General features: G+C 47.6%; 1 pseudogene; it reads left to right on the forward strand.

Moving 5' to 3' along the window:
• Positions 1-2,918: 2,918 nt before the first annotated feature.
• Positions 2,919-3,038, forward strand: LOC136656350 (5S ribosomal RNA; annotated as a pseudogene).
• The last annotated feature ends 3,521 nt before the right edge of the window (positions 3,039-6,559 follow it).

The raw sequence follows: 6,559 nt of genomic DNA on the forward strand, positions 1-6,559 counted from the left end.
GTGCTCTATGCAAATGCTGTATTTCATTAGCTATGCTTTGCATTTATTTCCTCGGGAAATCAAAAGCTCACCAGTTCACAGCTACATTTTTTTTTTTTTTTTGGAGATATATACATTTACCATTTAAATGGTTTGTAGTACTGAGAAAATTACGGATTACACAGAAGTGGGGACCTGAAAAAGGCCAGGCACACTCCAGCATGCTAATAGGAGTGTGTGGAACTGAGAAATTTCAGTAGGTTCGTGAAAATCCTTGTTCTGCTTCCCTCAAATTCTGGTTGCACGTTTTGCCCAATCAGAAACTTCCAAACTGATGGTGCATTTTTTTTGAAGGTGAAATGCAATAGTAGTTTAGAGATATTTAATTTAGTTGGCAACCTTCAGTCTCGAAAGACTCTGGTATTGCGCTCTGAATGGTGGTTCTGGCACAGCGTCTAGTGTGGCTGAAAAGGCCGATTCCGGAGTGACAATCCCTTCCACACTGGGAGCAAGTGCAGTCTGTCCCTGGTCTGTCTCCCTGGCTATGGGCCTTCCTTCTTTGCCTCTTAGCCTCAGTCTGTTGGCCAAGTGTCTCTTCCAACTGGGAAAGGCCATGCTGCACAGCCTGCCTCCAAGCGGGCCGCTCAGAGGCCAGGGTTTCCCACCTGTTGAGGTCCACTCCTAAGGCCTTCAGATCCCTCTTGCAGATGTCCTTGTATCGCAGCTGTGGTCTACCTGTAGGGCGCTTTCCCTGCACGAGTTCTCCATAGAGGAGATCCTTTGGGATCCGGCCATCATCCATTCTCACAACATGACCGAGCCAATGCAGGCGTCTCTGTTTCAGCAGTGCATACACGCTGGGGATTCCAGCACGTTCCAGGACTGTGTTGTTTGGAACTTTGTCCTGCTAGGTGATGCCGAGGATGCGTCAGAGGCAGCGCATGTGGAAAGCATTCAGTTTCCTCTCCTGTTGCGAAATTTTTGTAGCTTCATTCAAACATGTTTTACTTTTCTCAATATTTTTTTTCTAATTTTTCTTCTGATAGAAACTTCCAGAAACTTCCAAATTTCCTTCAAAATGTTGATTTTGCTAAATTTTAGGATGATGGCGGTCCCCAGTTTTATTAACTCTGCGCACTGCATGGAATCTTGCTTCACCGCATCTGCAGTGGCATAGCTAGAGGGGGTAAAAAGCGCCAAGTCTTGCAGGAACCCTCACGGTGGCATGCAAGCGGCCCCTCCCCTTCAGAGTCATTCCAGGTGGGGGGGGCATACACCTCTGTTTTACTCTAGTAGCCTGGAATGGCTCTGAAGGGGAGGGGCACCCCTTCTAACTACACAAATGCACACCAGTATTCCTAATATATGGAGATTATCCTTATGACATTCTTCCCATTCAAACTCCCTCTTACAGTCCAATCCTATGCTTCCCATTGCCATAGCATACACCAAAAAAAGACTGTGCTGCGTGCTATGGGGTGGGGGGGGCTGATCAGATGGCTTGGGAGGGAAAAGGGAAAACATTTCCCCTTACCCTTATGTAAGCTCCTTGACTAGCTATATTTACAAACTTCCTTTTTTAGGACCACCATAGGTCATATCTTTTTGGGACTATGGGCCTGATGATTTTGCATGGTGGACTGGATCCAGCCCATAGACTGTAGGTTGCTGACCCTGGGCATGGATCATGTGCTCTACCACTGATTTACAGCCTTTTCCTCTAAAGACAGGGAGTGAGTGTTAATAATTTAATATGTGTCAGAGGATGGCTGTGATGAAATTGCTATGGATAGGAATGTGCAGACTTCTAAAAAAAAATGTATTAGTCTAACCCAGCAATTTTCAACCTCTGTGCCGTGGCACACTGGTGTGCCGCGAATCGTCCCCTGGTGTGCCGTGGGAATTTTGGAGAGTCCTTTATTAGTAGGGCCATTTGTTACGTGAAAATCCCCTTTTTCCCTTCCAAGTTGTGTTTTTATATCTAGTTATGTATTTTGGACTATACAGACCAAGCAAGCAGGCCACTCCTCCCCCAGCACTTGTTTCTAAGGGGCCATGGCCAAGCTACAAACACATGAATTACACAAACCCCCACTTCCTTGCAGACCTAATCACTGTGTCTCCTGATTATGCAAAACAAGCATGCACCTATGGAGGAGGAAGTCTATTGTTCTTTTGTTGTAGCTTTAACACTCTTAAGCACCTTATGCAAATTGCCTCCCTCCCCCAGAGCCAAGCTTTTGCTGATAACTGAGTTCTGGACCCTTCCACCTTTTCTTTACATACTCCAAGTGTTACTGAGCATGCCCACAGCTCTGGGATACTTCCGGTCAGTTTAGATCAACTTCTAGGTCCAAGACAAATCTTATAAGAGAGAACTCAGAGCACATGGGCTCCCTCTCTGACTGCCCACCGGCCGGAGTGGCCAGACTCTTCCTCCAACTCTCCCCCCCCCGGACAGGTAAATATATCATTGCGTCTAAACTTCCCCCCCTTCTTCCCTACCTATTCCTCCCTGCTCCCCCATCTTTAGTCAGCAACTGGGTTTAGCAGATTAAGGAACCCCTATAATACCTCCCTACTTTCTGTCCATTTCTGATTCTTTTTCGGATGCACCCCAAAATACATAGCACACGCATCCACCACTAGTTAGGTACACCAGACCAGTACTAGAAATCTATACTTATCGATTCTCCATGTGTATTATGTTTTACCTTTGTGTATTTTTGCAATAAAAATATAATCCTTTGATTGAAAGTTACCTTCCTCCCAATCTCCTCATTAAGCTAAACAAGGGATTTCTTTGCTCTACGCTGTCTTGTATCCAGCCTATGGTCCCAAAAGTTTCCAGAAGGCTAATTTAAATAATTCCCCTAAACAAAACAGCCTTTTTGGTAACACATTGGGGGGGGGGATGTGAGCCCCCCATTGACAGCACAGTGTGCAGCAATTGTTACCCTGCACATGCCCGATCTCGTCTGATCTTGGAAGCTAAGCAGGGTCAGGCCTGGTTAGTACTTGGATGGGAGACCGCCTGGGAATGCTGGGTGCTGTAGGCTTATACCATGATCTCGGAAGCTAAGCAGGGTCAGGGCTGGTTAGTACTTGGATGGGAGACTGCCTGGGAATACCGGGCAGTCTCCCATCCAAGTACTAAACAGCCCTGTAGGCTTATACCAGAGTCTTTTGAGACTGAAGGTTGCCAACCTTTAGTGCCTTGTCAATTGTCAAAAAACGGATGGTGTGCCTTGACCATTTTAGTGCCTTGCCAGTGTGCCGTGAAATGAAAAAAGGATGAAAATCACTGGTCTAACCATATGGTAGCTCCTGTTGGTTCTCCCAAAATGCCTCAGATGCTTCTCCTAAGCAAGGATATGGTCTTAGGAGAAACTGAATGGCCATTTTAGTTCCAAGTTCCATCAACTTGGGCCACTGCATTGAGAGCACCTCACTAGCCCCAAACTTCACAACAGGATACCTTGTGCTGGTGCGAACCAGACAGTGCCCCTGCTTACCTAGACCCCACCGTCTGCACTTCTGTCCAGCAGATGGGGATATACCACATGGCGACCTGAAATTTCACTATAGGTTCACGTTGGGTGCATTTAGGGCATGACTCAGTGCTATAAGAGCGGCCTCTCCTGTTCAGAATTCCAAAGCAATCCGAGGGCTGGCTGCTAGCAAATAAGATAAGCTGATAAATCAAGTGAGAGAATACAGGTAGCTTGGGAGAGCATTAGCATAAAGAGGCAATAATCATGTGCAATTCAGAGAGTCGACTGTAAAATTCCAAAGATAAATCTAATAATAAACAAGCACCAATATACCCAAGTTCAAGGAGAGGGAAAATACAGGTTATGAGCAGAGAGACTGAAAGCTAACTGCTTAGGGTAATAGAGTACTGGATTGATAAAAGGATGAGGTTCCAGGTGAGCCTTTTCATCAGATTGATTTGGGGTTGTTACTCTATTATGAACGAAGTGAGCAACTTGTATTAAGCATCTATTTTAGGAAGGGCTTGGGATTATATGTGCACAGGTCCCAGCAGCGACACGACATCTGAGCACACCATGCTAAGCCTCTGCCTACCCTTTGATCACAACATGGGTAGCTCAGTTAATACCAGCAAACACACTGATGTGACTGGAGGAGTTTAGCTTTTGCCTTTGTCTGATCTGCAGACCAGAGTGTCTCCCCTCTTGCACTCAGGGCCTCAAAGCAAGAGTGTGTACATTCTAGACTCACTTCCTGGTACAATGGCTCTTATACCAGCATCTAGTCTGGCCTGGCCCAGCCCTGATTGAATTCTCCCCATCACAATGTTATTCCATTGGGTACTAGAGTCCCCTTTTCACAGATTTGATCAAGAGAGCCCAATCCTATCTTTCCCCCTGCCATAGAATGTAGTTGCACCCAGTGGCGTGGCTACAGGGGGTGCAAAGCACTAAGTTTTGCAGGGAGACTCACCACAGTGTGCAAGCAGCCACTCCCCCCTCCCCTTTGGAACCATTCCAGGTGATGGGAGCAAAACAGAGGTGTACACCTTTTGGGAGCATTCCAGGAAGGCCCTCTGGGTGTATGGCTCAATTTTGCTTCCACTCCCCCCCCCCAATGGCTCCAAAGGGGATTGGGAAGGGTTACTTGCATGCCGTGGTGAGGCTCCCTGCAAAACTTAGTGCTTTGCACCCCTACTTAGTGCTTTTAGCTACACCACTGGCTGTACCAAAATGTATGCTGTAGTGGGGGGCACATCTGGAGACTTGGAAAGGGGAAATATTTCCCCTTACCCCTCCGTATGTCTCCCAATTGCCAGCGGGTCTCCAAGGAAACATAAGGAGTGCGTTGGGAGGCTAGGAAGGGGATAGACTCCAGTGTAAGTCGCCATGCTGTACGGCCACCCCCTCCTGCCTCCAACACGCCTCTGACCCACCTGTTGTTCTGTCTCTTCCCAACCTCCTCCTCTCTGTTCTGCCCTCCCCATCAATCTACCTGCATAGGCAGGTCTTCCTCACTCCATGTGAGGCCTACTCCAGCCTACTCCAGCCTCTCCAGCATGATCAGAGTGAAACAGCCATAACGTCACTAACACTGACAAATGCTTGTTCCGGCAGCGGTAGCACTCAATAGGATTGGGCTGTGAGTCAGGATTTGAACCCAGCCCTCCCTGCTCACATCCAGCGGTCTGTTCGCCAAACCAGAGAGGCTCTCATGTTGCCATTTTGGGTTTAAAAGTTCCAGTTAATTTTTGACCTCCTTAGCATTTGCTACGTAACAGGCCACTTAACACTGTCAAAAATAATAAAACAATAAAACAGTTCCTTAAAAAAAACCAAAAAACCTGACAGTCTTTCAAATGCCTTATTGAAAGATGACCTCCCAGAGTAATGTTATTATCACATTTACATCAATAGCATTAGTGGAATTAATTATGTATATCAAGTAGAGAGTGATGGAAGTAATACTGCTTTGCCTGTGGAAGGCAAGCAAGCGGATGTGCTGGTTATATTAGGAAGGCTGCCAAACGTTCAGCGCTCTCACAGGTGCCCTGCAGACCATCCAGCTGGGTTGGTTGGTTGGCAACCTTCAGTCTCGAAAGACTATGGTAGAAGCCTACAGCACCCAGTCTCCCATCCAAGTACTAACCAGGCCTGACCCTGCTTAGCTTCCGAGATCATGGTATAAGCCTACAGCACCGGGTATTCCCAGGCGGTCTCCCATCCAAGTACTAACCAGGCCTGACCCTGCTTAGCTTCCGAGATCATGGTATAAGCCTACAGCACCCGGTATTCCCAGGCGGTCTCCCATCCAAGTACTAACCAGGCCTGACTCTGCTTAGCTTCCGAGATCATGGTATAAGCCTACAGCACCCGGTATTCCCAGGCGGTCTCCCATCCAAGTACTAACCAGGCCTGACTCTGCTTAGCTTCCGAGATCATGGTAGAAGCCTACAGCACCCGGTATTCCCAGGCGGTCTCCCATCCAAGTACTAACCAGGCCTGACCCTGCTTAGCTTCCGAGATCATGGTATAAGCCTACAGCACCCGGTATTCCCAGGCGGTCTCCCATGCAAGTACGAACCAGGCCTGACCCTGCTTAGCTTCCCAGAACCGATGAGACTGGGCATGTGCAGGGTAACAGTTGTACCTTCAGCCATATCCCTTCCTCTGCACCTGCATGCAACACCATTCGTTCCACGAGAAAGAGAACCTTACATCACTTTTGGGTCCTGTGTTTGTCGGTGGTATTTACACCTTGCCAACAACTTCCAGGCGGCCGACAATAATGAACAAGATAATAAAATCGAAACGCATTAAGAAAAAAAAATAATATAGCACAGTGTTTCTCAAACTGTGGGTCGGGACCCACTAGGTGGGCCACAAGCCAATTTCAGGCGGGTCCCCATTCATTTCAAAATTTCAGAACTAGCTCCATTTGCATCCAGGTTGGGCGGCCAGGTCAAGCAGGCAGGGCAGGCCTATTTCACGGCACTTCATCGTGCCACTGGGTAAGTGCTGATACCCTCCTCTGTGGCAGAAGCAGCAAAAAACTAACACTGCCACAGGGTGGTAATGGACCCCTC

The sequence above is a fragment of the Tiliqua scincoides genome, chromosome 6, assembly GCF_035046505.1.
Source record: "Tiliqua scincoides isolate rTilSci1 chromosome 6, rTilSci1.hap2, whole genome shotgun sequence".
NCBI classification, from domain to species: domain Eukaryota; kingdom Metazoa; phylum Chordata; class Lepidosauria; order Squamata; family Scincidae; genus Tiliqua; species Tiliqua scincoides.